This window comes from Pollicipes pollicipes, unplaced genomic scaffold (genome assembly GCF_011947565.3).
Source record: "Pollicipes pollicipes isolate AB1234 unplaced genomic scaffold, Ppol_2.1 Scaffold_1600;HRSCAF=1878_pilon_pilon_pilon, whole genome shotgun sequence".
Classification (NCBI taxonomy): domain Eukaryota; kingdom Metazoa; phylum Arthropoda; class Thecostraca; order Pollicipedomorpha; family Pollicipedidae; genus Pollicipes; species Pollicipes pollicipes.
In genome coordinates, this window is record NW_023595962.1 from 7,089,745 (window position 1) to 7,100,152 (window position 10,408).

Below are 10,408 nucleotides of genomic sequence, written 5' to 3' on the forward strand. Positions count from 1 at the left end.
TTATCGATGAAGCTCTCAGAGGAGACCAGAATCAAATTTGACGCTGGTTCCTTCTCAACCAGCATCAAAAAGCAATGCGCTCCGCCCGGTTGGCGTCTGTCAGCTTTTGACGGAGAGAGATCTTGGAAGGAGTCCAAATCAGAGCACTCTGAGTATCCGGTGCATCCTGGTGCGGATTCGCGTGCAAGTAGCGCTACGATGCTCTTGCTCTCTTGAGCAAGACGCCGCACCGAAATTGGAGGCGTCTGGAGGACTAGAGCTCCCACTTTTTACGTTTGAGCTGTCGAGATGGCATTTTGCCCCCAGAATTCTTTTGTGTTGAATGCACACTTTTCGAGTGGTACATTTGGTTTCCAGGTGAAAGGAAGATAGGTTCAGAGATTGGTGCTCAACTGATCTATAATCCGGGGCGATGTGTTTTATGTGAAACAGTATAACAGGCAATTACTTATGAAGTGCGGAGAGTGTGGTTAAAACAATCACAATTGATAGCGTATTGACTTGTGCACTAAGGGGGGGGGGGCGTAATGGCCAAGTGGCTAGTACCTTGGACTCCCACATGGAGGGCCCGAGTTCGAATCCTGGTTGCACCAGGGGCTCTGATCGATCATAAGGTCAACGCGGTTGCCAGTCGCAGCCGCGATGGTATGTCACAAACCCAATAGGCCGCTAAGCGGATGTCGGGACAGATTCTGACAAACCCTTTTAATTCTATAATTGTTTCATATTTTGTTCCTTTTGCAAACTGTTGTGAATCATTTAAAGATTCAGCACAAAGTCGTCGTAGTGCTTCGCCATTTCTGCGTATTCCACATTAAAATACAAAAACAACTTTTACAAATAATACAAATACAAAAAACGGTGCATTGTGGGGACCGCTGGTACCATGCCTCCCAACCAATCCGTGTCATTACTTCTGAATTTGTTCGTGGACTTCGGAGACCATGGACGTTTCCCTCATCACGTCGATTCCGGCCATGCCGATCACTCATTTTCGTACCAAGCTTCCCAGAAACATGTAAGATGGTAATATGCGATTTATCTCGCGCGGTTTGCAGTTGACCTAGTTCGTTCATGGCCATATGAATGCCCTATGTTCCCAAACATCACGCCCTATCGAGCCACTGAGCTGTCTGCCCATAAAGATGTCACGATGTACATGCCATCTGGCGTCAACTAACCACACTAATACTTCGAGCTTCCGACATCGTTCATGGCGCCACTTGCCGAGCAGCATGTGGCAGGGAGGCAGCCGAAGTCTGACGGGAATCAGTGGCGTGCAGCATTCAGAGAACGTGCTGGCCAATAAAGCTATCGTTGAGTGTGACAGGCACAGAAACACAGCATTTTGTCAGTTTCAAACGTGGGTAGTCACTGACATCCAGAGCCGCCAGGCACCAATGGATTGAACGCTGCTCATTGTGCGGGTATTACGCTTACAGACAGGGGCGTGCGGAGGGTTTTACAATGGGTGAGAAGCAAGTTGTTGCACGGCGTCAAACAGCATAGTGCGTTCTCTATCCACTTATTTTACGTGACAGTTCCGAATTGTTTGATGTCAGCATTTCTTGACGTGCATGTAAATGCGTGACACACATTTGATAAAGACGGCACATGCCACACAGACAGGGGGTGGGGGGGGGGGGGGGGAGGCGATGTCCGTGTGCCACTGTTCGTAGGGCACAAATCAGCACAAGTACAGAAAGTGCAACCTTAACCGTTGAAAGCAGTTGGATCATAAGGGATGTAAAGCTGCAACACTAACTGATGGGATACTGGTGCTCGAACGCAATGGATTGAGTTGGTGGTTTTCATCTAAGATTGGACAGTCGTATTAGCCTTATTCCTCGGAAAACGAGGATATATAGTTAGGCTGATATTTCGGCAACATGCAATTGTCAAAACAATAGATGAATGGCACAATTAGCCATTGTTTGACTTAAGCTATGGTTTCAATAAAGGCGTGTTGACGAAATATCAACCTAACTATATATCCATTCCTTTGTTGTTTTTTTTTTGCGAGGAATGAGGCTAATACTACCGTCTAATCTATGTGAATAATGTTCCTCGCTGATGCACTGCACAACTTACGTAGTTTTCATCTAAGCGCTGACATTATATGTTAGGTTCTCTTAAGCTGTCACTCATTGCCAAGGGGGTAGAATCGTTTCACTTCCAAATATCTCTTCATCGTGGCTTCAGACGGTTTATTTACCCTGCAGTGTATTTGTAGGCTCAGGAGGCTTGATAAACAGAGCCTGTTGGCTGTGCCCTGGACTCGCGCCCACTTAGTACCATTCCAGCTCAACGGATAATTGTCGTCACATATAATAATGCGATCAGCCTGCATCGCTGTTTCTGGCGACATAAATGAAGGCGAATGCGAGTACGAATGGTTTTAGAGCAACATAGCTGTTGAAGCCTACGTCATTCTCTGTCACTTCACAAGTCTATCCAGTCCGTAAATGACGAAATACCTAGACATTGCCAGCGTGACACAGTCGGCAATGACAAAATAAAAACTGTCTTTAAAGCAAACCGCCACCCAAAAAATTTGAATTGAAACCAGGTTTAAACGAAAATTACCAAAATTAATAGAACACAAATTAAACCGCCCATGATGCAAGATAATAATGGCGTGATTCCAAATGCACGGCCAGTAAACCAAAATCGTTGAGAAATCCTCAGCTTTACCATTTGACTGACTGCTTTCAATGAAGTTTTTGCTTGCATGCCCTGGTAGCTAATCACGTCGCTAATTTTTCAACAATCAAAATTTGTTATCAACATGTAGTTTTATTTGGTGTATTTGAGGCCAATAAATTTGTTCCGTGCATTTAAATTGGCTGGCCATAAATTCCAGCGCCTCATCTCTCTCAAGCACAGCGCGATGATGGTGCTACCGCAAATCCAGCGAACGCAAGAGTGCTCTGCCTCGCACCATGCTGTTGTAACTAACTGGCCACCCTCCAGCAGAATGATGGTCTATTTTATACCCGAAGTGCCATTGTACTGTTTGCAGTCATTATACTGTTTGCAGTCATTGTGCTGTTTGCAGTCTTGAGCGCACGGCTTTGTCTTTGTGATAATCAAAACTTTCTCATTGCGCTCTTTTGGAACTCGCACGCACTTGCAAGCGTCACGTGCGATGGCAAATAGTCTGCGCATTCCTTGTCAATAGCTCGGAGAACCTGAGGAGCATCAGCGAGGCCATCAGTATCAACGAGACGTTTAGTGGTGACCGGCTAGCGCGAGTACATCGGCGAGCACCATGAAACCTTGACCACCGTAAAGTACTCCAACTAAGCCTTTGCCTAGAATTTCGCTCCTCAGAGCTCAGGCTCCGGCGCTATGGGAGCGAATATCAGAGTCGGCACCATGGGAGCGAGCATCAGAGTCAGCGCCATGGGAGTGAGTATCAGAGTCGGCGCCATGGGGGCGAGTATCAAAGTCGGCGCCATCGGAGCGAGTATCAGATTCGGCGTCTCGCTTCCGAAGCAAGAAGTGTCGCATCTCGTAAGGGAAAATGGCGTGATAGCAAAAGGCTATTTGTTGACTCGGTGAACAAGACAAAAATTTAGTTAAGAAAAAACAACGTTAAAGTGCGCTAATCAGAGTGAGTTACCCTCGATTTCGCGCCCTGTGTCAACAAGAAGACTGAACTAAACGATGAGTTTGCTGGTCATACACTAACAGCATTTTTGGAGAAGCATGTCGCCCTTCGATTATTCTCTTTGAGTTGAATTGGATGAATAGTTTCGATCCTTGGGAACAGAGGGCTGGGAGCAACACTATCCAGACGCCGTGAGTGTCGCCTGGGCCGTTGCTCCAATGGCTTCCGAAACAAGCTAGGCGTTGCGCCTGGATTTCCGGCAAGTCACGCACAGACCTGATGCAAGAAGCAAGCAATCAGCATGCGACAGTGACGGGCAAACGTAATGCTTAGCACGCGCTTGCCGCGTGCAGGACCGGAAGCCGGAGTTGTCCGGTTCCGCGCGGCTCACCAGCACCGCGTCCCCGCCCTATCCACCAGTACCAAGTACCCATCCCGTCCGGGTCAGCGAGGCAGAGGACGCCAGTTAGGCATGCACGAGGCCTCGGCGGCGCCAGCCGTCTGACCACGTGCCGACCCCGGTCACCGACTGTCCTAACGAAGCCTGTTGGCGGAGACGGGGGCGACCTGCGGCGGGCGGCAGGCTCGCGCAGCCGGAGAACGGCCGCTTCCGCAGAGTGTCCGCGGTGGGCGGGCTAACGTCAGGCGCAGATCGCTCAGGAAAGTGTTGGAATAAGATTACGCTGATACCGATAATGTCATTCACAATGAAATGTTCAGTGACATTTAACCTTGAATTTCTCTAAATGGTTGTGACTGGGAGTTAATGGGGTCTGTGAAATTGAATGTGATATGATCTCTACATGGCTCACTCTGCTGCAGATCAACAGCAGCATCCCATTTGCAGCGGATGTTATATGTCGAGATGAAAACTCTTCTTCATGATTCCCGTATGTCCTGAAACTGATCATGCGATTCCCAGAGAGATGAAAAACGGCTCAGAAGTCGCGGTCCCGGGCATTTCCATGAGGCCTCTTAACTGGGCGACTTTGGAGGATAGCCACTCGATTAAGAACAAGTCTGTTTAAACAAGGCTGTTTCTCATTGATTTCGCAATGGCACAGGATGTATTTTGGCGATTAAGGGATTTGAAACAACGCTGTTTTGAAATAGCGATTTTGCGACATCAAGTCACGTGGCCAGATTTGCTCTATGATGCACTCACAGTGCCATTAACAAAATGCAAAAACGACTTAACTCTCCAACGCAAAATGAACACATTACACATTTCGTGTTCAGTTCGAAATGCAGGAGTAAATTTGCTCCGACAGGGGAGATGAAACTCACGAGGAAAATGGCTGTAATTGTTTACACCTGATGACATTTTAGCCTAAACAATCCATTATGTTTCATGAAATTTGGCAAATGCCGGGTTTGAAAAGAATGCAGTAACCGGAGGAACACACTAGACATCATGTTATCCATCAGCCGCAGTTGCCGTTGCTCCTGACAAAGCATACAGCACATTGCCCCTTTATTTGCCACGTGTGCGGGAACCAAAAAACCCTTTCCATTTGCAATACATTCTCGTGTTCAACGCGAAATTTAGAGATTACTTTACCGACTGCACTGCTATCCATAGTGCCGCCAACCACCGCAAAAGCAAGCTTTAGGCGTCGTAAAACCCGTCTTTCGAAGGGCAAATCATGAAGTTCACTTGCTTAATATTAGTAAGCATCTATGGCTAAGTAGGTGAAGTCAATCAGCACATGTGTGACAATTGGAATGCATAGAATTTGGTCATGCACTGCTAACATCTGCTTAACACAATAATTTAGATCTTAATCGGGAAGCATACAATTACAAAAACAAAAAAATCATGTTTTTAGCCATAAACGAAAGCAAAATGGGGAAAAACTGCACGGCAGTAATGTTGTGCTGCATTGGTGCAACGATGGTACGCGCTGCTGCATTCTAATAATGTGACGATCGATATATGTGTTGATCGCTCCATAGTACCATCTTCAGGACCATACGGGATCACAGTTCCGATCTATCACAATGCGACACCGTCAGTAAACACCACCAGCTGTGCAACATAAGGCCCCACGTGACCCCACGTGACCCCACGTGACCCTACGTGACCCTACGTGACTCCACGTGACCCCACGTGACTCCACGTGACCCCACGTGGCTCCACGTGGCTCCACGTGACTCCACCTGACCCCAAGTGACCCCACGTGACTCCACGTTGAATTCGCTAACGTGACCTCACGTGACTCCACGTGACCTCACGTGACTCTACGTGACGTAATGACCCCACGTGAGTCCACGTGACCACACGTGGCTTCACGTGACCGAGCTGAAAGACCGCCACGCTCAGCAACAAGGATACTCCGGAGCACTGGTAAGGCTAGGCTGTGTGGGTTCTTAGACATTACTGGCAAACTTTGCTATGGTTTTCGCATTATATGAGTGATGATAAGATTCAGGTGAGTTGCCACCTCCTGCCCTCAGGTCTCAGTAGGCACATGAATGGATAGTTGAATTCAAGCATAGGTGAGTTGTCACCTCTCTCCCTCAGGTCTCAGTAGGCACATGAATGGATAGTTGAATTCAAGCATAGGTGAGTTGTCACCTCTCTCCCTCAGGTCTCAGTAGGCACATGCATGGATAGCTGAATTCAAGCATGGGTGAGTTGTTATCTCTCTCCGTCAGGTCTCAGTAGGCACATGCATGGATAGCTAAATTAAGCAAAGGCTCAAGGCTACAACAACTCCTTAACCGTTATAATTTAGATCGTTCTGGAAACTGTGCATATGCGCACATGTGAAGTTGGGGTATGGAGCAATTCCACGCAAAAGATCTTCATCGACATCAAATGAAGTATGCTAATTTGACCTTTTCAGTTGTCGATCTGTGTGGGCTAGCTGGACGTCCTTGTGCTGCGATGAGACAGAAAAGTGGCAGTTTTTATCCGCCTATAATTTGTGATAAAGCTTTTGAACACGTGTTTGCCGTTTGGCAACTAAAAGGCGCGGCATCTGAGCCTTTTGCCGGGAAGAATAAGTCTGCTCGGAGGGGATCTGTCAAACCCCCAACCAGATATCATCTAAACGCCGGCCCTGTCATGAGACGTCGCCCGATCCCGTCAATCACGCCTGGTGACACGTCGATATGAGGCGTCCTTCAGACAGGCGGATCCTCAGGCGGCAAAGTCAATTGCTCCGACGCGAAATAACGGCGGCGTGACAGAATGACAGACAGACAGACAGACGGCGTTGGCATGACAGCATCTGTCACGTCAGCTGATACTGGAGCTGCTCCAGCAAAGAAGCAGCGTCTGATGCTAAATCACGATGCACTTGTAGCGTTGATTCTCAGGCTTATGCAGCGAATGATTCTCAGGCTTATGCAGCGAATAGTTCTCAGGCTTATGCGGCGAATGATCCTCAGGCTTATGCAGCGAACACGAATCTCCCCCCCCCCCCCGTCCCGTGAGCCTGTGGATACAGAGCAACGCTGGGGGGCCAGGCTGCACTCGCTTCATCAAACTGGATTATGGCTTTCACAATTGATGACTAATCGCAGTCATGCATCACACGTGCTTCAGCACCAAGGACTTCAGCCATGTTCAGGTGGTGGTGGAGGTGGTGGTGGTGGCGTACACTCAATGAGGCAGGTATACTCCGGCTGAGTGAATACAAATGTGGCTGATCGGATGGTGGCGTGTTTGATCCTATGAACAAAGCGCAGCGTAGCTGAGCTTGGGCGCTTCTATGTGTTGGCCTCACCTCCCGCGCCTTATCTTTAAACCGTCCAAAAAGCTACTGTCACTCACCACACATGCCTTTAACAGTGCAGCTACGCAGCATGCGGCGGCGGTGAAATGGGTAAGAAGCCTCCATTTTGGATTAATTCAGGATTACGCGAATATTTCAGCGCCAGGTCCTGCGGTTAAGCTTCACACCACTTTTTTACAGATTTGATCCGAACCCTTTGAATGGATGGATTTCTGGCAACATAGCTCACGCTAAGCAGTGCTTGTTGTGCGAGCCCTGACCCTACCACCCGATAGCGCACTTCCAGGCAACGGCAGAATTGCACTTGTTGCAACATTGGTCCAAACATTCGCTTTATCCCTGCTGGAAAGCGAAGAAAAGCGATTTCTGTGTAGGAGCGGGGCGGACCTCAAAGAGCGCGGCGCGCGTCAGTGTTTGAACATCCCCAAACTGATCCTGCGGCAATGGAGAGGAAAATATGTAACTGTAAAAGTGTTCGTGCCCACTCCCTCGGTGGATGTTCCCAAGCCTTGATTAAAACACGACAGATTCTGTTGCAGACTACAAACGTAATAATATCTTGATAGCATGATACACTTGCGCCACAATTCCAAGCTTCAGTAGTGTACTAATGCGCCAGAGTCCAAGATGTGTAGTGAGAAATGAGACTTTCACCGAACGCCGTTTGGCTCGCACTTTTGACCTCCCCTCATAATTTCGGTCCCGGTTCGTCGGTTATCACTTATTGTGTGTGGGACCGCAGATTTCGGCGCCAGTAATCGGCACATTGAGATTCTCTGTGATTTCGATGTTCTTCGGCGCTTGGGCGGCGACATTCGTCCCCTTGGCCCATTTTGCTACGGCTGCTTTAGAACACAGCAGCGCCGGTGACCCCGCCAGAGCATGCGGTCTCCTATGGCGCTCTCCCCACGGTCTGTCTCTCGTCTGGGGTCTCCCAGCGCCTCGTTTGTCACCGGTCTGTTCCCGGCGACCGCCGTCCGAGCCGGACAAAGCCCCGCCCCCGCCCCCGCCGCGGCCCCGCCGCCGCGGCCCCGCCGCCGCCCGCGCTCGCCGCCCGCCTCCTCCATTGAGCGCCGCGCACAAGGCAATAAGCGGTGCGTTCGAGAGCCGACTATCAGCGGCGGCAATCGGCGGCCATCGGTCCGGCTTCTGCATGACAATGCGGGCATCGGCGCTGCTGGATATGGCCGGGCGCGCTGGTGGGGGGGCCGGAGCTGAGACCCTGACTCTGACCCTGGCCACCGCTCCCAGGCGCGCTGGTGGGGGGCCGGAGCTGACTCTGACCCTGGCCACCGCTCTCTCTCTCTCTCTCTCTCTCTCTCTCTCTCTCTCTCTCTCTCTCTCTCTCTCTCTCTCCTCTATCTCTCTCTCTCTCTCTCTCTCTCTCTCTCCTCTGCTCTCCTGCTCCTCTCTCTCTCTCTCTCTCTCCTCTCTCTCTCTCTCTCTCTCTCTCTCTCTCTCTCTCTCTCTCTCTCTCTCTCTCTCTCTCTCTCTCTCTCTCTCTCTCTCTCTCTCTCTCTCTCTCCTCTCTCTCTCTCTCTCTCTCTCTCTCTCTCTCTCTCTCTCTCTCTCTCTCTCTCTCTCTCTCTTCTCCTCTCTCTCTCTCTCTCTCTCTCTCTCTCTCTCTCTCTCTCTCTCTCTCTCTCTCTCTCTCTCTCTCTCTCTCTCTCTCTCTCTCTCTCTCTCTCTCTCTCTCTCTCTCTCTCTCTCTCTTCTCTCTCTCTCTCTCTCTCTCTCTCTCTCTCTCTCTCTCTCTCTCTCTCTCTCTCTCTCTCTCTCTCTCTCTCTCTCTCTCTCTCTCTCTCTCTCTCTCCTCTCTCCTCTCTCTCTCTCTCTCTCTCTCTCTCTCTCTCTCTCTCTCTCTCTCTCTCTCTCTCTCTCTCTCTCTCTCTCTCTCTCTCTCTCTCTCTCTCTCTCTCTCTCTTTCTCTCGCACGCCTGCTCTGTATTCCCTCCTCCGCCCCTCTCCCGTTCACCTGCTGTCTATCCGGGCTGGCGCTGCTGCGTTTTCAGCGTGGCTCATCTTGATGTGCAGGTCACGTGTTGTCAACGGCAATATGGCTCCACAGTTCGTATTGTCATGCATGAAGGCACGCCATAAGTAAGCAGAGAAGTTTTATTTCGACTGCTGGAACAGGGCCTGCGCTCCTTTCCAACTTAGGCGCGACCAAAAGTATCGGCTTGCTGACGAAAAAGCGATGAGGTGCGTAGAGAGCTCCCGAACGCGTTCAGACCTCCCGCCATCGACTCTTAGGAGGAACGACAACAGGTTACTGTGGCGTTACCTTGTATGCACGAGACACCACCTGACCGACCATGGCCCGGGGTAACGTCCATACCTGGTACACCACGTAACGTCCAGACCTGATGCACCACGTGATGCACAGACCTGGTGCACCACGTAACGTCCAGACCTGATGCACCACGTGATGCACAGACCTGGTGCACCACGTGATGTCCAGACCTGATGCACCACGTGATGCACAGACCTGGTGCACCACGTGATGTCCAGACCTGATGCACCACGTGATGCACAGACCTGGTGCACCACGTGATGTCCAGACCTGGTGCACCACGTGATGTCCAGACCTGGTGCACCACGTGATGCACAGACCTGGTGCACCACGTGACGTCCAGACCTGGTGCACCACGTGATGTCCAGACCTGGTGCACCACGTGATGCACAGACCTGGTGCACCACGTGATGTCCAGACCTGGTGCACCACGTGATGCACAGACCTGGTGCACCACGTGACGTCCAGACCTGGTGCACCAGCAGGCCACCACCGCTGCTCATGACGCCCGCGCGGCCGTGGTGGCCCGTCTCGAAGCCTCCCCTCCCCGCCGTCTCATTACCCCATCAGGCGCGGGCGGCGGCGTCGGCGGAGGAGGGGGTCACACGACGGGAGGCCTCCCATTCGTCTGGCCTCATCTGTCACGGCGCCTGTAAATACCGCATAATCGGGCAGGCCCGGTGGTCAACACCGCTGTCCGGCCGGCGGGGGTCGCCTCCGGTCCCGGCTCGCAGGAATGCGTCGGCCAGCGCGCGCCGC